Consider the following 24,715-nt stretch of genomic DNA (forward strand, 5'->3'; position numbering starts at 1 on the left):
TAAATCACAGCAAGATCTTTTTTGATCCACCTTCTAGACTAGTGGAGATAAAAACAAAAATAAACAAATGGGGCCTAATGAAACTTCAAAGATTTTGCACAGCAAAGGAGACCATAAACAAGACAAAAAGACAACCCTCAGAATGGGAGAAAATATTCGCAAACGAGTCAATGGACAAAGGATTAATCTCCAAAATATATAAACAGCTCATGCAGCTCAATATTAAAAAAACAAACAACCCAATCCAAAAATAGGCAGAAGACCTAAATAGACATTTCTCCAAAGAGACATACAGATGGCCAAGAAGCACATGAAAAGCTGCTCAACATCACTAATTATTAGAGAAATGCAAATCAAAGCTACAGTGAGGTATCACCTCACACCAGTTAGAATAGGCATCATCAGAAAATCTACTAACAACAAATGCTGAAGAGGGTGTGGAGAAAAGGGAACCCTCTTGCACTGTTGATGGGAATGTAAATTGATACAGTCACTATGGAGAACAGTATGGAGGTTCCTTAAAAAACTAAAAATAGAATTACCATATGATCCAGCAATCCCACTACTGGGCATATACCCAGAGAAAACCATAATTCAAAAAACACATGCACCCCAATATTCATTGCAACACTATTTACAATAGCCAGGTCATGGAAACAACCTAAATACCCATTCACAGACCAATGTATAAAGAAGTTGTGGTACATATATACAATGGAATATTACTCAGCCATAAAGAGGAACGAAATTGGGTCATTTGTAGAGACGTGGATGGATCTAGAGACTGTCATGCAGATTGAAGTAAGTCAGAAAGAGAAAAACAAATATCGTATATTAATGCATATATGTGGAACCTAGAAAAATGGTACAGATGAACCAGTTTGCAGGGTAGAAATTGAGACACAGATGTAGAGAACAAACATACGGACACCAAAGGGGGAAAGCCACGGTGGGGTGGAGGTGGTGGTGTGATGAATTGGGCGATTGGGATTGACATGTATACACTGATGTGTATAAAATTGATGACTAATAAGAACCTGCTGTATAAAAAAAATAAAGAGCATGCTTAAAAGCTAAAAAACAACAACAAAAATCAAACAACCCAATTAAAAATGGAGGCAGTCCTAAATAGACATTTCACCAAAGAAGACATACAGATGGCCAAGAGGCACAAGCAAAGATGTTCAACATCACTAATTATTAGAGAAATGCAAATCAAAACTACAATGACGTATCACCTCATACCAATCAGAGTGGCCATGATCAAAAATTCTACCAACAATAAATACTGGAGAGAGTTTGGAGAGAAGGGTACCCTCCTACACTGTTGATGGGAATGTAAATTGGTGCAGCCACTATGGAGAACAGCATGGAGGTTCCTTAAGAAACTAAAAATAGAGCTACTATATGATCCAGCAATCCCACATGCACCCCAGCGTTCATTGCAGTGCTGTTTACAATAGCAAAGAAATGGAAGTAACCTACATGCCCAAGGACAGAAGAATGGATAAAGAAGAACTCAGCCATTAAAAAGAATGAAATAATGCTATGTGCAGCAACATGGATGGGCCTAGAGATTGTCATACTGAGTGAAGTCAGACAGAAAAAGAGAAATAACACATGATATGGTTTATATGTGGAATCTAAAAAATGATTATACAAATGAACTTATTTACAAAATAGAAACAGGCTCAGAGACTTAGAGAATGAACTTATGGTTACCATGGGGAAGGGGAAGTGGGGAGGGATAGTCAGGGAATTCTGGATTGACATGTATACACTGCTACATATAAAATGGATAACGAACAAGGACCTACTGTATAGCACAGGGAACTCTGCTCAATATTCTGTAATAATGTAATTGGGAAAAGAATTTGAAAAAGAATAGATACATGAACAATTGGTGTAAAATAGCTAAAAGGTTTGCTATTATCTGCATATCAGGCTAGATTCTTCTTTAGAACAGATCCCAATTCATTTTGATGCAGCAATGCACTCAGCTATAAAACTACAGTCATTGGCCTATGTTGCAATTATAGTGGCCCCATGACTGTACCAATTAGGCACAAGTACAAGTCTACTGGAAAATTCTGCTGAAGTTTTGTGACCCTAATATCCCTGTCTCCTATTGCCCTTCACATTAGATTTTAACCTCTTTTACTGCAGGAAATTTGTTTTAATGTCTGTATCTGTAACAATCAACACAGAAAAAGGCTAAGAGAATAATTTTTGGCTCTGTCAGCTTGCGGGTGTTTGAATCAATGCAGTGATCTTCTCCATCTGGATAACTTAGGACATTCTGGGAGAAAAAAATAACCATTTTCAATATACGATCAGATTTCTGTCACTTATAGCTTATAGCAAACTTAATTCTTTAATGGATATGAGATTATTCTGTTTCAGCTACAAGTCTTAGTTGCAAGCAACAGAAGCTGACTCTGTACGAATAAGCAAAAACAGATTCAATAAAAGGATATTAGGTAGTTCAGATAATTGTTGTGAGGAATAGAAAACCATTTTCAGGAATTGTGCCTAAGAACATACATGAAAAATGAGCCAAAGACAACACAACCGCTGTTTCTCAACTGAAGCTATTTCTTTGTCAAGTACTCAGTCTTGAAATCAACAGAATACCAGACTGTCATCCCTGCTGCCATCAATACCTGATAAGTTGACTATCGCCCAAAACAAGTGTCATGAAACCTCTTAGCACCTTGCTTGTTTCCAGACTTAAGTTTGTAGTGTTTCTGATTTAAGAATATTCTTTCCCAGGTCTGTGTACTAGCTGACAATGATTCTAGGAATTTCTATTTCTGGGTTTTACTTTGATGTGCAAGACCATAAGCCTGGGCATTTTCCAATAATAACTAAGGATGTTCAATATGCTGAGTAGTCAGAAACATGACAGATATGCACTACACTGTATATGATTATTTTGTCTTATTCACTACACATTATATGAATATCTTGTTTTATCACTGACAATAATTTACATGACTGAATTTGTGTTTAGGTTAAGCATATAATAAAATCATATAGTATTCCATAATATTAAAAATATATTATTGGTATATTTCAAATCTGTATGTAATTTATGAATTTTTCAATATTGAAATACTGAGAAACATAGTCATCTACATGGAAACACATACATCTAATCATGCATGCAAAAATCTAAACCCCAAATTATTAACATGAAAATTAATAAAGATTATGACAACTCATATATGAGATAATTAAGTAATTAATAGGATCTAGTGTAAAGCATGGTGACCATTGTTAATATTGAATTGTATACTTGAAATTTGCCGAGAGTAGATCTCAATTGTTCTTCCCACCAAAAAAAAGTGTGATAAATATGTGAGTTGATGGATATGTTAATTAGATTGATTGTGGTTGCTAGAAGAAAGGGAGAATTATGTAGCAACAAAAGACTTTATTCTTGGATACAATATCACTCATAATAAAAAAGTTGATCATACTTTAAAGCATCTATATAAAATAAAATTATCTAGTTTAAGTGAAATAGTTGCCTATGTGCTGAAAAGACAATGAGTTAGTAAGTTCATATGTTTACTTGAAGTAACGATAAAAACTATGCTAAAGTTTTAAATTTCTGTGAATAAATGTTGACTTCAGCAATAGAGATATTAGATTCTGATGGCAATAGAATTTCAATAGTCATTGTTTAGTGTTTACTTCAGTCTTAGATTAAATTCTAAAGTTGTAGTATCTGAAAATAAATTTGAGAAATTCATAGAAAATAAGAAAAGGGCAATAGTCCAATATTGCATTAATAGACCTAATTTTATAGTTTCTAATCTTGCTATAAAACCTTATGTCCATAGAATAGTCTCTTAAAGAGTAAATTAGACTCAAATATCTGTGATAGAAATCTTCATATTTGGTCTTAAATACAAATGAAAAAATCAGGTAAACACTAATATTCTACTTCAATAATTTGTTTGGCAAAGAATACCATAAGAACATTTTTAAGCATTAAATATTGAATGATTAATTGCTAAAATAAAAATTCTTTCAAAATTATAAAACTTTATGTAAAGGAAGCTAAAAATTGATTTATATTCCTGAAAATGTGAAGCCTTTATTTTCATATTTGATTCACATATTTAGGTTTGTTGCAAATTATAATTATGTTGAAAGGCAGTTGATTCTAATTGGCTATTGAATATATCTTTTCTGTGTGCACTTTATTTTGTTTCTCATGGGTTAGTTTGTGTGGCTAAAACTGATTATTCATATCAGATATGTTTTGGAGTTACATATGTTGTATATTGAATGCTTTCCTGAGTTTTTAGTTCAGTTTTATTTTTCATGTCTTTGCTAAATCCTGTACTTTTTTCCCATTTTTATGTCACTCTGTTTCTATTTACTATCTTTTCCATCACTAAGAAGACTTTATTGTTTTTTTTTCTTTTAGTTATTATCTCTGTTGTTTCTATTGCTGTTAATATTTTAAGATTTCAAAAATTTTTATTCAGAGCTCAGGAATAATATAGGTTAATTGACTGAACCTGTATGCATACGTGTCAGAGGTAATTAGCAACTAGAATGTGTCCTTTAAATGTAGTCTTATAACAAATGGTTGAACATACTCTTTGATGCAAAAATTTGAAACTCATTTGTCCTTTATAAGTTTGTAGGAGTGAGCTTTTTTTTTTTTTTTTTTTTTTTTTTTTAGACAAACATATGTGATAAGCAGAGTGATTTTCTTTCTCTCTTTTTTTTTTGTTTGGGTGGGGGTTTTTTTTTTTTTTTTTTTTTTTTTTTTTTCCGGTTCGCGGGCCTCTCACTGTTGTGGCCTCTCCTGTTGCGGAGCACAGACTCCAGACGCGCAGGTTCAGCGGCCATGGTTAACGGGCCCAGCCGCTCCGCGGCATGTGGGATCTGCCTGGACCGGGGCACGAACCCATGTTCCCTGCATCAGCAGGCGGACTCTCAACCACTGCGCCACCAGGGAAGCCTGGAGTGAGCATTTTTAGCATACTTTTTATTTGATTGAAGGTAATATTTAATTCGACCTTTATGATAGAACTGAGTGGGTTTCCATCAGGCATATGCCAAACTCCTCAATTTTTTTAATACGGAGATATCAATTTAACTATTTTTATATGTGGATACACTTTCAATAAGCAGTCAAAAATATTACTTTCATACTATGTCCAGAAAATCATATCAAGCCTACGCATTTCAGATTCTATGAAAGATCCACATGTGAAAAAATGATGTTTGAAAACACTGTATGATGTAGCAAAAGTGCACTTTAAAATTTACCTTCTGACATTTTGCCCTCCAATCTTGACCTCAGTAATAACTATTCTGTTGGGGGTGCATATTTATTTTAAAATATTTTACAAACATGTACATATTTATGCATTAAATATATTAGGTTGAATCATACTAAATTGCCAATATTTGTCATTATGACCTATAAAAACAATAATTATAATTTATAGTTGCACTTTTTAAATTTATATAAATACTACCAATTATTTTCCTGCTTCTTACTGTTTTTTTTTTTTTACTCAGTGCTCTGTCTTGATTAATTAATATTGTGACTAACTTAATTTATAACTAATTTATTTTGTTTATATAAAATATTTCATAGGCTATACAATATATTATTTTCCCAACTCATAATGTATGTATATTTATGTTATTTTATAATTTTTTTTGGTTTTGCAAACATTTCTACAATTATTATCCCTATACATGTTAATTTGTGCACGTACATGGAAATGACTCTAGGGTATGTATGTAGAATTGTTATATATACTTATTACTACTCTAAATTATACCTTTGAATTGTTTCACCACCAGAAGGATACACATTTGGTGTATATAATTCTAGCACCTTGCAGAATTGCTTCACTAAGTTATGCTTAATGTTTTGTGCCTATCATTAACAGTAGTCTCACAGAAAAAACAGCAGCATGAAATGTGTTCATGCATTTGTTGTAGAAAATGTCATCACTGCATATTCCTTTGGTGTTTTGCAGTACTTTCCACAGAAATTATTCCATTTTTTGAATTATCCCTGATGATAATATATAAAATTCTACAAGAGAATGACTATGGATTCAGTCATTGAATATTTTTAATTTCATTCTTTCCTACTTTACTTTGTAATTCAAAATAACAACTGAGGCTCAATTAAAACAATTTAATTGGTCCCTTAGGTGGGTAAGTTTGCTTTACTTTACTTCTGTTTATATTTTTCTTATCCTAAATATATTATTCAAATGATAGTTATTTATCCAGTATTTTAGAAAGCTATAAAGTAATTTATGATATTAGGTTCTGAATAAAATTAAAGTCTTAATATCATAATATTTACCTTTTCTCTTGGGGTGTTAAATAGTATACTTTATACCTAGTAGAATATATTAATTAGGTAAAAGAACAAAGTGTCATTTCTCCTTGATGATGACACAAAGAACAAACAGTATAGATAGATGAAACCAGCGTTCTGCAGGTATAACTTCATTGCAAGTGATGTGTAGTAAATTAGTTACTCATAAGAATAGTTTGCCCCTCAATGCTCTCAAAGGCCCATCAATCTAAATGTAAATTAATATAATAAGAGAAAAATCTAAGAAAACATTCCATGTTAATAACAAACGTGCTTGGACATGTTCATTCAATCTAAATAGTGAAAAATCAAGATAAAATTTGAGTAATAATTTTTTCAGCATTATTAAAGAAAAATACTGAGACTCTCTGGAAGATATGGGAATTCTGGAAATTATTAATGTGTTTTCTAAAGTGTTCTATACTTTCCTTAGAAAAATCTATAATGATTAACTTCAAAATTCAAGTCCATATTCTGAGTACATGAATGCACTTCTTTGGGAGTGATATTAATAAAATGGCAGAGTACAGTCTTCCCTTGGTATCTGAAGGGGATTAGTTACAGGACATGGATGTCAAAATCCAGAGGTGCTTAAGTCCCTTGTATAAAATGGTGTAGTACATTTGGCTCTTCTTGTCCATGGGTTCCACATCCTCAGATTCAGCGAGCCCTGGATTGGGGTTTCCAACTTGTGTTCACCCACATAAACAATAATTTGATAGCCATTCATGAACCAAAGTGCTTTGGTGTGAGCTTTGGGATCCAGGAAGTAATTTGCAAAATGCTGGTGAAGCCCAAGAACAAGGAGAGATGCTTTGAAGAAGCAGGCCTGTGACATTGAAGCAGGCTTTACAATGTGGTCCTGCCTATAGACCAGAAGCAGCCCCATCTCCCTATAGACTTGGCTCCAGCCCCACTATACTGCAGTGTGCAACCACCCCCAGCCACCAATGGACCCAAAAGTAATCACATCTATTTACATCTCTGGTAATAGGCACCATGGCCACAGACCTGACCACAGATCCTGAAGTGGTCCTGTTACCTGGCTCCCCATCTACACTGTCAAGGCACCAGATGCAGTCTTGCATGGCCAGAGGTTTGACAGAAGCCTACTCAGGGATCCAGAGGGAGCCACATCCATTATTTCCCCACTCCCAAGCCCACTGTCTGTAGACTTGATTGCAGCTCTGATCCCAGAAGCAGTTTCCTCCACCTGGGTATCCAGCAGGAACCATGCCTAACCATACCCATGGTAAGAAGTTTGCCAGCTGCAGACCCAACTGCAGAGCTGGTAACAGCCATGTTACCTGGGTCCAGCCCTACTTGATTCTGTCCCAGACTCAGACCCATAAGGGCTTTTGCCATTTGTGACAACATGCATGAACCGTGAGGTCGTTAACTAAGTGAAATAAGTCACACAGAGAAAGGCAAATACTCTATGATCTTACTTATGTGGAATCTGAACCAAAGGAACTCATAGAAACAGAGAGTAGATTGGTGGTTGCCAGGGTCCAGGGCTTATCAGAGATGGTTGAATGTGGTCAAAGGGTACAAACTTCCAGCTATAAGATGAGTAAGTTCTGGGGAACTAGTGTACAGCATGGTGGTTATAATTAACATTACTGGGAGGGTTTTTGATACTTGAAAGTCGCTATGAGAGTAAATCTTAAAAGTTCTCATCACACACACAAAAAATTGTAAATTATGTGAAGTGATGGATATGTCAACTAACCTAACTGTGGTATTCATTTTGCCACAAATCATCACTTGTATACCTTAAGCTTAGAATATGTTGTATATTAATGATGTCCAAATAAAGCTAGAAAAAAAGCACAGGCAACAAAAAAAATAATCAATTGGGACAATATCAAACTAAAAATTTTCTGCACAGCAAAGGAAACTGGCAAATTGCAAAGACAAATTACAGAATGGGCAAAATATTTGCAAATCATATATTTAATGTAGAATTAATATCAAAAATACATAAGGAACTCATGCTACTCAATAGCAAAAAACAAACTTACGAACAAAAAACACACAACCTGACTTCAAAATAGGCAAAGGACCTGAAGAGAAATTTTCCAAAGAAACATGCAAATGGCCAACAGGTATATGAAAAGATGTTCAACACACCTAGTCATTAAGAGAATGCAAATCAAATCCACAAGACATCACTCCAAACCTGTTAGGATGGCTATTATCACAGAGTCAAAAGATAACAAGTAAGAAAAATAAATAAATAAAGGGGACAGAGTTTCAGTTTAGGAAGGTGAAAAATTCAGGAGATGGATGATGGTGAGAGTTGCACAACAATGTGAAGGTACCTAGTGCCACTGAACGGTACAGTTAAATATGGTTAAAATAGTAAGTTTTATATTATGTGACTTTTACCACAATAAAAAAATTGTAAACCTAAAAAAGAAAAAAGAAGATAACAAGTATTGGTAGGGATGTCTTAGAGAATAGGTAACCCTTATACACTGTTGGTAGGAATGTAAATCGGTGCAGCCAGTATGGAGGTTCCTTTAAAAATTAACAGTAGAACCACCACATGATCCAGAAATTCCATTTCTATGTATATAGAAAAGGAAAATAAAATCACTGCCTTGAAGAGATAGGGAAGAAAATTGGGTTTGTTGGCCTAAAAAACAGGAAAGATGGTATTGCCACTTACTGAGAGAGGAGACACTGGGAGTGTAGTCTGGGTTGGGCAAGGATGGAGGAAGAAGGATCAAGGTGCTGGTATTGGATATTTTAACTCTGGGATACTTATGAACTCAGGTAAAACAATAAAATTGTAAAGCAGGGGAACGTATTTGCATTTATATTTAATTTTCAGTCTCTGATTTCTTATTCACAATTCAATTTCACTGTTCAAATGGTGTAGGTGTTATCCATCTTCTGCTTCAGAACAGACCATTTTATATCTCCTTCTTCCTCTTTACATGTCATCTTTTAAACACACCACACACACGCACACATTTACACGCACTTATTCTCCAAACCTCAAGCCACAATTTCTTCCATTATTTTGCTGTCCTTTAATATATGCTCTTCATTCAACTTTACTTCACTCTTCTCATAAAATTTTCATCATTTTAAGTTCTCAGACAATCGGAGTTGCTTTCATTAACATGAATTTGATCATGTACTATTCCTGGATTTTATTTGTATTAGGTTTTTAGGGTGATCTATACAAAAATTAGTGGAAAATAACTTGATATTTTTGCAACAGATAATTAAATCAAAAATCTTTAAAGGTGTACTTTAAAAATACACTTTAATCACTTAGTATATGTTTATATCTCCTATGAAGTTCTAAATTCTTGACTTAAGGTGACTCATAACAAAAAGTTTATCTTAACTGCAAAAATGATTATTTTCTACAGATCTGGTTTCTCTGTTTACTTTTTCCTACCTATCAACAGTAGACTGAGCTTACCACAACTTTTCTAAAATTTAATCTTACAAAAATAATAAAATATAAATAACTTTGGCAGTAAACAAATAGGATTACCAAATAAATATTGAATGTAGCCCATTTTTATTAAAATTATTTGTTGTTTAATTTAGATTCAAATTTAACTGTGTGTCTTTTTTTTCTTAATCTAGAAATTGTAAAAAATATCAGATCAAACAAAAAAAAAGTGACACTTTGACATACGGCCACTGATTAAAAGGCCAAACTATTGACATAGATTTTTAAAAAGTATGTGAAGCACTGCAATATTTACTCCAATCCTTTTAGGATTCCATGATTCTATTTTATGACAAAATGAAACTAATTAATTCATTCACTCAACAATTACTAATTGAGTATCTACCATGTCTCATTTTCTCAACAAATTCAATACTCCAGTTATTGCCTTCAGCTTTAAATGTAATTGTCTAACTGACCAGGTCCAGCTGTTTGAGCCAGATCTCTGGAAGGAAAAGACCCTCTTGTATGAACGTTAAAGCCTGTTATGAGTTGAATTCTGTCCCACAATAAAATATGTTGAAGCCTTGACCTCCAGTACCTCAAAATGTGAACTTATTTGGAAATTGAATCTTTAATAATCAAGTTAAATGAGGTTATAATGGTGGGCCTTAATCCAGAATGTTTGGTGTCCTTCCTAAAGGGGAAATTTGGACACAGAAACAAATACATATAGAAGGAAGGAAATGTGAAGAAACAAGAGAATGCCATATAAAATTTGAGGCAAAGATTAAAATATGCTGTTAGAAGCCAAGGAATGTCTGGGGCAACCAGAAGCTGGAAGAGTCAAAGAAGGAAACTTCCTCTACAAATTACAGAGGGAGCATAGACCTGCTGCCACCTTAATTTTGGAATTCTAGATTCCAGATCTATGAGTCAATACATTTCTTTTGTTTTAAGCCATCCAGTTTTTGGTACTGTATTATGGCAGTCCTAGGAAACTATCAGAAAGCCCCACTCACATAGACCATTACTTATTCTCCTAGACCTGGCCTGATGTGTTTTTAACATTTTACATCAGGTGATATATAATATTAAACCAAAATATTCAGATTTCCTATGTATTTGCATAATTTGGCCAGCAGAATATACACAGATGGGAAGACAATCTGTAGTATTTTTTTACTTTCATTTTTATTGTAAAAATTATTGATTGCTTATAATATGCCAGTCACTTTTTAAGGTTTTACAGAGAAATCATTGAAAAAAATAATGATCTAAAGATTTTTGGAATCATGGAGCTTTCATTAAAGTGGACTCATCAAATAATGGTCCTAAAGAGATTTAATATAAACAATATGGAAAGTAAAATAAAACCTGTTGTTTTTTGTTGCTGCATATATGTGTCTATCCCTGTCCTGATCCCTATCTATATGTCAATATTTCACTCTATCGAAATTTTATCTCTGCCTCTGTATACACATTAGCCAAGTAATTAGGAGGAAGGAGGAGGAAGACTTTCAATGGAAAAAAATAATTTTAATTTGATGGACTTAGAAATCTATGTACTCAAATAAGGTGCCACTATGCATAGTTCTCTAATAATAATGTTAGAATTTCATTTGTACATTGTAGAATGTAAGTATAATTGTGATTGATTATGCAATTCCTGGGGAAAATCATAAACCTTGTATTACTAGTCAGAAATTTTAATTAATATGCCAATAACATCTTAGGATTTACTTTTAGAATAATCAAATACTAAAATCATTCTATCTTGAAGTCAGAGTTGTATCACAAGAAAATGAAAGCAATTTTAGCAACAAAATAATATCAGGACAATGAGGCATTGTATTGGTTATGTCATTATGAACTAACAACTTTATATTAACTTTGTGAATTCAAAAGTATATGATTATGTCTAAACAAAAATGTTGATGTTGATGTGAACCTGCTTTCAACTACTTTATGTATCTAAATATAAGTGGTCTCTTTCAATGAATAAAATATAATTAGCCATAGTTATATAAGAAGTTTTGTTTTAAACCAAATTTAAACCATATATTACTTTTACATTTTCTAAGGAAAAATACCTCAGTTGGTAGAAATATCAAAAATAATAACACATTTTATAGTACTTAACATGTGCTAGGCATTGTTACAAACAAGATATATTTGTGTGATATACGTGTGTGTATGTACATGCATTTTACATTCAATTACCTTCACGTTTAGATAGGAATGCATTGTTCTTATTATTACTTTTCAAGTGAGGAAACTGTAAGTAATGCAGCTTAGATTTCAACTTTAGCAGTCTAGTTCCAAAATTCATTCCTTTAAAAACCATGCAAGGTTAATATATGGTTTATAGTAAAAGTACTTACATAAAATCTCTCAACGTTAAAATACATGGTGCTGTTAAAAAAAACAAACACATGGAAAATGATTTCTTTGCAAATATTGGTACATATTTATCTGTGATTTCAGAGAATCATGCTTTTTTGGAGTATGAAATAATTAAGATCAACATATATTACATTTTCCTTAAATTTTTGGTTTTTGTTTTGTTTGGATTTATTTGACTTGACTATACTGATGACATACTTTGATTTTCTTCTTTTCTCCTGCCACTTTCTCCCCTAAGTGTCTTGTGAATAGCGAACAGCATAAATCACGACTTCCTACTATGGAAATTCCTTCAAAATAATTATTTCTAAATAAAAGGAAGTAGGAAATAAGAGAGTCTTCCATTGCTCTTCCACTAAAAGAATGAAACAATATTTATACTTGATAGAATTTGTATTTTGTCATAATTTTAAAATATATCTGTTACCTATAATACAATAAGATGATTTTAAATAAGAAATGTAATGAGGATTCAAACATTTTGTTGAAAAACTACCACTCAGTATTTGTCCAAAAAGATTTAATGAAAAGTATCTGGAAATAAGGAATAAGTAAGTAAATGAATGTCTAATTTTTTTTAAATCTGCCTTTTAGTTTTTAAATGCTTGACAATAAATTAGAATATAGAAAAAATAGCTTAAAACAGTTTCCTTAGTAGGCATAATTTTAACGAAGAGAACAATGGTTTTAAAGTTAACAAAGATCTCTAACAAATTTATCTGTTTTAGTCAAATACTCAGACAAAAATAGAATTATTAACCTTATGTTGTAAATGAGGCAACTGGAGTGAGATAGTTTATCTGATAATGAAAAGTTGACTCAATAATTTCTGGAGGGGAGGACAATGGTCCAGCACGATAAGGAGGAAAGTTTTAATGGTCCTTATTTCTAAACTTTATCTCTGATATAAAATATTTTACTCTATTTTATACAGAATTATTATTATTTCAAATTAACTAAATATTCACAGAACACAATGTACAAACTAGTACTGCCTTCTTTAATAGAATTTGGAAATCGTCCTGTTAGATTTGAATTCATATATCTAATAATAAATAAGAAAACGATGTATTTATTTTATTTAGTTAGCTGTTAATGACATGGCTTATATTTCAGAAATCACTTTGGACAACTTCAATTTTGCTTTTTGTCAGAATAATTTAGCTCTGATCAGAGAAAAATACTTTAGCATTCTAGACACAGAAAGCCTTTCTCATAACTTGTCTATTTTGGAAGAACATTAATACTTGACATATTTCACTTCTTAAGCCAATAAAAATAAATATCAAAATTGATTTTACAGTTTTTCCCTCACAGAAATTCAATTATTGCCAGTGAAAGCAGGTCACATGTAGAGGTTAAATGAAACTATTTCTAACCTGAGGAAATGTGTTTGACAAAAAATACTTTGGTTCATCAGTCTTTCCTCCTCCTTTAAATGTTCCCATAATGTGAGCTTCATTTTTATTATAAGACCAAAATATTGTAGCGAATGTACAATTAATAGCGACACTTTCTAATTCTACCAATTTCTTAGTTAACCCTTGTACTCAAACTTGACTGGATAAGAAATTTAATCTAGTAATTCCAAGAAAAAAAATGTTTACACAGTGCATGGAATATATTATACAAAATTATACTTTCTGCCAGTACTAGAATACTTAGGATTGAGTCAAAACAGGGAGGGTGGGAGGGAGGGAGACGCAAAAGGGAAGAGATATGGGAACATATGTATATGTATAACTGATTCACTTTGTTATAAAGCAGAAACTAACACACCATTGTAAAGCAATTATACTCCAATAAAGATATAAAAAAAAACCAAAAAAAACATAAGATTACTGTATGCCTATACTAATGGGTCTTCTGGAGTTATCTATTTTTATGGAAATATTAAAATTATTTGCTTATCTATCCACATAATCTTTAAATAGTTACTGCAGAAGTAGAATTGTTTAGGCACTGAAGTTGATGCTCTGTGGGAGCTTGAGGAAGAAAACTATCACATAGATGACCAGAGCATAAAAGGATAAAATGAAGAATATAATATGACTAGAGGAGAAATTTCCTGTTAGAGTAAAAAACTAATTTAGATAGAAAAGGGTATCAGATGGAGTTGAGGACTACACAAATGCCATTTATACAGTAGTTTAAGGCAGGATGGAAAGTTGAAAATAATATTGCTTTTATCATGATTATAAACATGATTATAATAATGCTTTAATAAATTAATATCTGAGTCTGTCACTTTTGAGCTATGTAACTTCAGACAAGTCATTTAAGATTTTGGTTTTTCTAAACTATGATCCGTCCTGGCTAAACTCTATGCTAACTTCTAACTGACATTCTGTAATCCATAAACCCAGAAAAGATGTCACTGTCTGTGCTTATGTTGAGGAATTAATACAATTAAACTGCTAAAGTACATAGTTTACCTTGGAAGTCATGTATAAAATGTCTTAGAATGAAGTAAGAACTTCACAATGGTTTCTCATTGTGGTGGCTTCTCTTGTTGCGGAGCATGGGCTCTAGGCACACAGGCTCAGTAGTTGTGGCTTGCGGACCCTAGAGTGAAGGCTCAGTAGTTGTGGCTCGCGGGCTTAGTTGCCCTGCAGCATGTGGGATCTTCCTGGACCAGGGCTTGAACCTGTGTCCCCTGCATTGGCAGATGGATTCTTAACCATTGTGCCACCAGGGAAGCCATGAAAACAGTTAGAAGGAGTTTGGAATGGTTTAGATAAAAAACAAAAATCCTATACTCTTTTTGATAATTAGAATAGCAGTAAAAAGACATTGTAATGTCAGAAACCCATGTTAGGTTTTTTGCTCCCATACCACTTTCTGGAAGTAAATCTCAGTAATGTTTTTGAATATTGAGTAATTCTCTATGAATCTAGACTCAGCACAGTAACAGGGCAATATAGTCAATATAATCAGTACTAATAGCTTGAATGGAGGGAGTCAGTGAGGTTACCTATTGAGAAAAACCATCAGCAGAAAATTTGACACAGTGGAGGGCTGCCAGTTCCCACAGCAGAGTGGTCGATGAACACCACCTCTGGCTCCTAGCAGCAGCTTTCTCCATGCTTAGCTTCAGAGCTGAAAAAAGATATTTGGGAGGAGTCTACATCATAGTGCAAAAAAACCCAGTTACGGTATGAATTTCCTTCATTTGCATAGAAAATCCATATTCATTCCTGTTTCAATTTAATGCTGTAATTTAAAGACAAATGACTTTGTAGTATTCATGACAAATATTTTACAGAGCAATATTTGCATGATGTCATACCTTGCTGCAGAAAAAATAGTTAAAATAAATATATATTAAATTACTCTTTATATGTTTTGGAATTGACAACTTGATTAATGTACACCCATCACTATGAATGGCAGTATAAATGCCATGCCAGGAGTTCTGTAATTACCGTGATCTTTCAAATAAGAATTAGAATTAAAAAGAAGGTTGACAGCCTTCCTCTCTACAGAAACTCTGAAGTATAAGATACATCTTGCTAGACCTTAATTTTGACGGCATGCTTGCTTCTATTTTGTTAGTAATGGATTTATACAATGTGAGTCACCAAACAATGATTGAAAAAAGACGGAAACAAAAATTAATATGGAGGGGAAATATGTTTCATTTGTATCACCTTCTAAGAATGTCTTAAATTCTGTCAACAACAGAAAATTCCAAAATAAATTTTATGTTATTAATATTACATAAAATCAATTTCTTTTTATTTTAAACTTAAAGTTGAGGAGACAGTAAGTTCAGCTGTATTGATAATTCAAGCATGAGTAAAAAGTAAAGATTATTAAAACTAACATGATAATATCAGAAATAGAATTTTTAGCAGTATTAGCAGTATTAACTCTTATCTATTGCTCTTCTATAAGTTTGAAAGCAATTACTGTATAGTAAGTCTAATTTCTAATATAGATAATTTTTATATTATTTCCTATGGAAACGGTAATCCAAAAAAATTAGTTATAGAATAATCAACAGCTAAATAGTGGTAATAGTATTTAATTCATAGTCTTTCTATCCACATTCTTTCTAAATAAGCCGTGTGAATTTAATAAAATCTGTGACTCAAAAGTGGATGTGAGGGCTTCCCTGGTGGCTCGGTGGTTGAGAATCCGCCTGCCGATGCAGGGGATGCGGGTTCGTGCCCCAGTCCGGGAAGATACCACATGCCGCGGAGCGGCTGGGCCCGTGAGCCATGGCCGCTGAGCCTGCGCATCCGGAGTCTGTGCTCCGCAACGGGAGAGGCCACAACGGTGAGAGGCCCACATACGGCAAAAAAAAAAAGTGGGTGTGAGGTCTGAATAGCTATAATCTAAAGTGCTTTAATTCTGTTTTTCCTAGTACAAACAGTCTAGGAACAAAAGGCCAGGGTAATTTGATTTTTTTTTTATGTTCTACTTTCCATATGAAATTAAGAAGGATATTTACGTAGGTTTCCATTCCTCAAAATAATAGTAAAATTTTAGATCAATATATGCCTAATATCTAAATCATTCATCGATGTTTATCAAGAAATCTGTGAGAAATAGTTAAAATAATCCAATGGAATTATGCTAGTGCATCTATATTAAATACCAAAGAAGAAATAGAGCCCCAAAGTTAATAACAAAACACTAACTTAAATGGAAATAATAAAAATGAGCTTTCACTTCCCACCTCTAGATTATATACATTGCAGAGATGAATTGGGATTATTAATGTGACTTAAAACTTTTGAGATCAGAGAGAAACCAACAACCCATTTCCTTGAAATAAAATTAGCCACGCCAGGAGACCATGTTTCTGATTATAACTCAAGCAAATTCGGCAGGGTATCATGAAATAGTCCTGCACATGTTTAATTTTAGCTATTTTTGAAACATTCAAGTAAAAATGAAAGTAGGCATTTTAATATAAGTGAAGGGGCTCAAAAAAATCTGGGCTGGAGCCACAAACTTCTGAGTCTTCTGTCAGTGGGTAGTAATTGAAGTTGTGTATGTGGGTAGAAGTGCTACAGAATGAAAGGAAATCAGATCCAGTTCTAAGTCTTGATAACGGTCAGCATTAAGTGGGTGGTGGAGGAGAATTATTATGTAAAAAGGACTGAGAAGGAAGAGAGTATCAATGGAAATAATTTGTTCAGTGAATGCAAGGAGAGAAAATGTTTCAGTAGTAGGCTGTGATCAACAGTATCAGATGCTGATAAGAACTACCTAAGTTGAGGAATGAACAAGTGCTTGGGAACATGGTTTAAGTCAGTGTTATAAGTAAGGGAGTTTAAGTGGAGAAATGGATATAAGATTAAGTGGTTGAATTTAATGCAGGGTATTGCTTACCTAGGTAATGGAAAATCAGAGGTCAAATATGATGATGCCAAAATCAAGATAATTGTCAGCAACAGAAGCTACTACCATCCTGAGGCTATAGGAAAAAAAGGGAGGAGGAATTTCCCCAGACCCAGGAAGGCAGGTTCATTTGTGGGAATCTGGTGCCACAGTGGGCTCATTCTGATGAGAGTTAGAGTGACAGAAGAAACTCTATCACTGCCAGAGGGACTGTCTGAGGTTGAGGGATGGGGATTGTTACTTTTCTTTTGCTGGGCATCCCTAAGGGCTGCATGGTAAGAAGGTACATGCATGCTAGCAGATAGGCAACACTGGTGAACAGGGGTCCATGGTTAAGTGTCGAAACTAAAAACTCTAACAGTAACAATTTGAGTGACACTGTAAAATTTTCAGAGGTTCCTAAAAAGTCAAGCACTCATTGACTATAGCAGTTATTTTAATAACGAACATTTAATTGGCTTTTTTTCTCTTATTCTCCTTCCTCCTTCACTCCTTCCTACTGAGATAAACTTGTAAATATTTACTTCTTTCCCAAATATACCATCTGGCCCATGTACAAGGAGTGTCTTTGGGGAGAAATCCCCATTAACAGTTTCTGCTAAAAGAAGGCTCAGGGCTTCCCTGGTGGCGCAGTGGTTGAGAGTCTGCCTGCCGATGCTGGGCACACGGGTTCGTGCCCCGGTCCGGGAAGATCCCACATGCCGTGGAGCAGCTGGGCCCGTGAGCCATGGGAGGGGCCACAACAGTGAGAGGCCTGCGTACCACAAAAAAAAAAAAAAAAAAGAAGCCCCAAAGAGCAGACTCTCAGGATAGAATTCTTGGTCTGGGTCAATTACTGGTCAGATGGCAAGAAAAACCTGGTTGCTGAAGTGGGTGTTAATAATCTATGTTCTGCTGTAGCATCACCATGATTTAGAGCTTACCTGTGGAGGTATGAAATGAGGCGGAGACGAATGGGAAACATTGGCTTATGTAATGCTGTCCCCAAGTATTTGAAGGGTATGAGGGCAGAAGTGATTATAAGAATTGTGTTTTATGTGAACTGCCTTTAGCCTTAAAGTGTAGAATGGCAAGTTCAGGGTAGTCAATTTCAGAAATGCTGAAATCCAGAACTCCTTCAAAGTTATTTAAATAAACCCTCATCTCCTACATCTGAATCAAGGATTGTGGGAAATAAAGCATATCCATACGGCAGAGCTGTATAATGTATAGTCTTGAGAGGTTTCTATTGCCAAGGTTAGAGACCTGAAATGGAACATTTTAGGCTCGTTATTACTGGGCTGAAGATGTTTGGATGGATGCACCTGAAGACCTGAAGACCTGTAAATTCCATAGATTACCATGAACTATGTAGGAGAGTAGAATGAGCTCTAATTTGCTTGCTGGAGATTAGCTTCTTCTTGTCTGAAGACTGGAAAGATCTAAGCTTAAGAAATGCATTTCTTGATGATCCTCATCCATCTGCCCTTATTGCTTCCAGGTTAATAATTATGAACCATGGGCTTCCCTGGTGGCGCAATGGTTGAGAGTCCGCCTGCCGGTGCAAGGGACACAGGTTCGTGCCCCGGTCCGGGAAGATCCCACATGCCGCGGAGTGGCTGGGCCCGTGAGCCATGGCCGCTGAGCCTGCGCGTCCGGAGCCTGTGCTCTGCAACGGGAGAGGCCACAACACTGAGAGGCCCGCGTACCGCAAAAAAAAAAAAAAACAATTATGGACAAGTCTCAGCTTAATGCAAGGGTAGAAAATACATCAGAATAAAACATTTTACTATCAAAAGAAATGCAGGACTTGACTAATATTACTGGTAGAAGAGATAATCCGTATGGGAGTGGATCTTCAAGTGTTAGACTGAAGGAAGAGTTGATTGAAACTGATAAACAGGAAGTATCATGTAGAATTGGATCATATATTAATTGTCCAAACATAGAAAGTGAGAAAAAGGCAATAAAAAATTAAAATTACACTATATTTGAAATATTAATTTATTAACTGATAAATTGGTTCTATTTTCTTGTTGAACCCATAAAATAAGTACATTCAAAAACTATTATAAAAATAAATTTCTTTCTAAATAGAAAAAATTACAAATATTGAAACACATACATTTAAATGGAGCAGAAAACCCTTCTATGTTTCTAAAATACATGTATATATAAATCAAATACAAGTATTATAAATAAAAATTAAAAATAAGTAGAGTGTTAATTCTTGATGGACATTCACATACCGTATCTATCCTACACTTTGGTATTTTCTGAAATTAAAAAATGTTTCTCCCAATATGACCATATATGTTAATTATTTAATTAAAATGATCAACAATCTTCTTGAATTTGCAACTTGAAATCTTTGACACCTTCAAAGGATTCTTCTCTACAAGCAAAATATTTTAAAACTAGGAATATACTCTCCCTAGAGGACAAAGTTATCATATAAGCTGAGAGTGAATTTTGCTATGTAGATCATATTCTCTAGTCTAACATTTTTCATATTAAAATGTGTAAATACTTCAAGTCAGATATTTTCATAATACTTTTGTTTTACTTCCATTCATATACTTAAAACACATTTTAGAAAAATATTTCATTTTCTTACAGTTTCCTTAAGCTTTTATGGGGCTGGGCACTTGGTAAAGCAATTTCACACACACTCTCTCACTTGATAAGCTGGTGTGTATTATCATAATAGCATTTTTACAGATTAAAAAAAATATATATATATAGACTCAAGGGGGTTCCACTGCTAGTAAGGAGGACAAACCCCAGAGCATCAGACCCCAATTCCACGTCACTTTGGGCCTTTGTGGCAGAGGTGAGAGTTTAGCCTGCTGGTTACCACCTCTTCTACCTGTGCTTCTGTGCCCAGTGGTCAACAAGCACAGATCTGGAAGGTCAGGGTCAAGGTCAGGGGTCGGTGTATGTCTGTGGAAGGGAGAGCACCCTCCGAATGTAAATATTAAAAAAGAGTCACTGAGCCCCAGTGGGTCTGGAAGACTCTAACGCCTCTCTCCTGCCCTGTGAGCTACAGTGCCACTACCACTTGCAAGAGAATCAGGATGTCCAGAGACCTCTGTGGAGTGGGTCCTGAAAGCTGCAGGGAGCCTTCCCAGATGATATTTGCTTTCTTTAACACATTTTAACTATAGATAATAATGGAACCAGGATGGATATACACTGGCGTTTAATTCTTTGCATTTAAGGCTGAAATAGCATTTTCATCCTCCACCTTCATTTTCAAGGGTTGGTAATTTTCTAACATTATTACCGTTTGGGCTGAGATTTTATTCCAAGCCCAGAGATGAAGTGTCCAAGAAAGTGTCCTAAGCAGGGCCAAGTGCTAGACTGTGCTCTCAAGAGTCACATTCTATTTTTTTAATTGAAATATAATTGATATATAGCATAGTATTAATTTTAGGTGTATAGCATAATAATTTGATATTTGTATATATTGCAAAATGATTACCAGAATAAGTTTAGTGAACATCCATCATCACACAGTTATAATTTTTTCCCTGTGTTGAGAAATGTTAAGATCTTAGGAACTAGAAAAGTATTTCTATAAGGAACATTCCTAAAATAAGTTGACTTTATTACATTATTTGATTTTAGATTCTGTAAAATTGTAGGCCTATTCTGTTTTATTCAATTGGCATTAGAATAAATGTATCAAATTTTAAAAAGCCCATTCAAAAGATTTATCTCACAAGTTGAGATATTTCAAAATATGATCGTAATAATAAAATCCTGTACAATATTTCAATTTTTTTCTTGTTTAGAGTAAATCTATATATAAGTTACTTCCCAGTTGCAAGGTTTATTTTCAGTAATTGTTATTATCTAAAACTTCAAACCTAAGACTTAATGCACCATTTTTCAATACTTTGATTTAAAATGTTTGTTTATTATAAATGAACCTTCTTCATAAAAGAGTCAGTTCAATAGCACTCTAATGTTGTTGTAGGATCTTAGAATGATTTGAAGGTTTTCTGTTTTTTTGTTTTTGTTTTTTAAATTGCACGTGGGTAGCAAAGAAAGAAAGCTTTGCTGCTGTGCTGGTCTTTATCCCACATTGCATTATCAAAAATTTTTGTATAAGCTAATTAAGAAATGGAAATCTCCATTAAATAGAATTGGGAGACCAGAGATGGGTAGCTCTCACATCCTGTAATGTTAGCAGAGCCCAACAAGAAGAAGAAAAACTCCCCTTCTTTCCTGGCAAGGACTCAGCCAATGAAAAGCCATGCACTCTTTGTCTACTATAGCCCTCCCAACTTCCTTTTCCTTTCTATAAAAGCATTTTCCCTCTCTCGCACGTGGCTTGCCATTGTGACTGACCCCTAATTGCAATTCTTTGTTGATCCTGAATAAACCCATCTTTGTTGGAGAAATATCTGGCAGTCTATTTATTTCAAGTCAACAGTTTTATGTACACTTTCTGTAACTGTGTCTGTATAAGAATATGCTTTTAGTTTTACAGCTATCAGTTTTATTTCAATAGGTAGAAAATCACAAGGTTTTTTTGATGCAATTATAAATTGCATATTTTTATCACTATCCATTTGAAGTACATTTTTGCTCGATAATTTCCTTAACTTAATAAAAATATTTTTAATATGTCTCTGCGTTCCATCAATACACAAATTTTCATATTAGTACAAAATTTGCATTCATATTAGCAAATACATTTTTTCTTTAACAGCTTTTTTGACTGAAATTAAAATAACATTTATACAAATGTCAGATTTTTTTCATCTTTGGCAAAATGAATTCTAAAAGTTGTCATTCGTTTACATTAGTTGGTTGGAAAAAATAAAACCATTATTGAATTAATTTACCTTTCTCATTGAAGGATCTAATGACACTGATATTAAATTGGTGTGTGCTCTTGATTGTTTGTGAAGAATTTCTTGTGCTAAGGGGGCCAGTGTACAAGAGCTAGTGCACATATCTAGATGTTTTATTGATGTGAGGGCAATGTTTGGATAAGTAATAAAATTAAAATGTATGTAACTTATGTTAGTATATATTATATTGCCTTAGTTTTCACAAAATCTACTCATTATGTTGTGATATAGTTTTCACATGAATGGGTTAAACTCATGTAACAACAAACTAAATATGCTTTGAGTCATTGTAGTTCCCAAAATTGTCTTAATAGTTTCAATTTAAAGAAATTTCATCTACTGAGGATTACAATTAGGTTTGTCAATAGAATTAGTAAGCAATATTTAGATTCAGAAGTGAACCCTGAATCTTTATATAAATATAAAATAAATATCAAATCAAATCATTATTTTTATTGTTTTATTTTAGCCTATGGATCAAATTTTGTATCAAGAATCTCAGTGATTCTTAAAGTAATGTCTAGATCCATGAAGGTTTAAGTTATTTTTCCTTCAGAATTTCAATACTGGGGTAATATAAATAAAACTTTTAAAGAAGCAGTATACAGCTTTCTGTGTTCACATCTCCTTTTAGTTGAGACTGTCACCTACAAATTGGCACTTGCCATCTACCTCTACAAGGATTAAATTATAACCGCTGCACCTGCTGACCTATGACACCTCCTGAAAGGAGTTCAGGGTAGAGATCAGGAATGAGACACTCTGTGCTCTGGGAAAAACTGACAGAACAGGCCTTCAGATAGTTAGATATTTTCAGGAGAAAATTTTATGAGCCCAATTCTTGTATCTCCTCGTATCTAGAAAAGCACTAAAATCCTTCATGGTGATGTCTGCTCCTCATGACTAGCCGTAACCTTCACGACACCAGCAGAAACCTTTTGCAAAAAATATGTGCTTAATTGCATGTACTCCGCCTTCACCAAAATCACATGTATACTAACCTTCCCCCCTACCTCTTTGGAGCAGTTTCTCAGAGGTATCTGAAATGCTCTCTCTTGAGCCATAGTCCTGATTTTGCCACAAATAAAACTTAACTCACAACTCTCATGTTGTGCTTTTTGCTTTTTTTTTTTTTCAGTCAAGACTATATATACCATGATGTAAAATGGTCAGATCATTGTCTCATCTAACATTACTTTTGGGATTAGTTTATGTGAATTTTCTCCTTCAGAGTCATGCAAATGTTTTCTTTTATTTGTCCCAATCTGCTTAAAATTTATTGGAATGCAACTCTATTAACTATTTTAAAGGCATTTTCTTTCTGTTAAAAGAAATTTTCTCTATCTCATAAAAATATTTCAAACCTATTAATAGGTTCAAACAATAAAACATACAGTTGCTTGTTTTTTGTAAGTGTATGTTGTAATAACAAAAATCAAAGAATAGTTCATATTAAATAAGAGTATATTGTGCATATTCAAAATGCTTTCAAAATGATTTGCTCCTTTTTTAAAGGATCTTGTTATATTGAATCATATTCACTGTCTAAATTAAATATAGTTATTATAATAGTATTTAGTAATTCTTTCCACTGAGTGTCTGAGAGTAGTTGTAAACTGGTCTTTGATATGTGCTTTATTAAACCATAATGGAAAAGAATATAAAAAATAATGTATATATATGTAATATAACTGAATCACTTTGATGTACAGCAGAAATTAACACAACATTGCAAATCAATTATACTTCAATTAAAAAAATAAAAAATAAATAATTTCAACTTTAAGAGATTCTAGAAAATATCATAAATGATGTTTGAATATTCTAAAGATTGTTGTAATTAGCACAGTTGAGATTATGTCTCCCAGTAATGCATTCAATTACATACCACACAGGGCACAAAATAAATCTCCTGGAATTTTAGACAAAATTCTGGATTATAATTTCTTTTTATTCTTATTAGCATCATTATTAATGTGATAATCAAGGATTATAATCACTGGTTGCTTTCTCAATCTTCACTTAAGTCAAAATTCTGTATTTATACAAGTAAAAGAATCAATGAAACAATCATGAGTTAAAACTTAGCTGTTTTCTTACTCTTATAGTTCAAATATATGTAAAGTGAATCTCAGCTTTTTAACATGACTAGATGGCCTGAGTAATAGTTACTTAAAAATTTTATGTATATTATAGTATATAATTTAATTAACCATTAAACAATAATCTTATTTGAGTTCTCCATCTTAAAGAGTAATTATTTGTCTTATATATGTATATATATATATTTATTTATATATATATATATATATTTTGTTTTTT

This window comes from Neophocaena asiaeorientalis, unplaced genomic scaffold (genome assembly GCF_003031525.2).
Source record: "Neophocaena asiaeorientalis asiaeorientalis breed wild unplaced genomic scaffold, Neophocaena_asiaeorientalis_V1.1 scaffold175, whole genome shotgun sequence".
NCBI classification, from domain to species: Eukaryota; Metazoa; Chordata; class Mammalia; order Artiodactyla; family Phocoenidae; genus Neophocaena; species Neophocaena asiaeorientalis.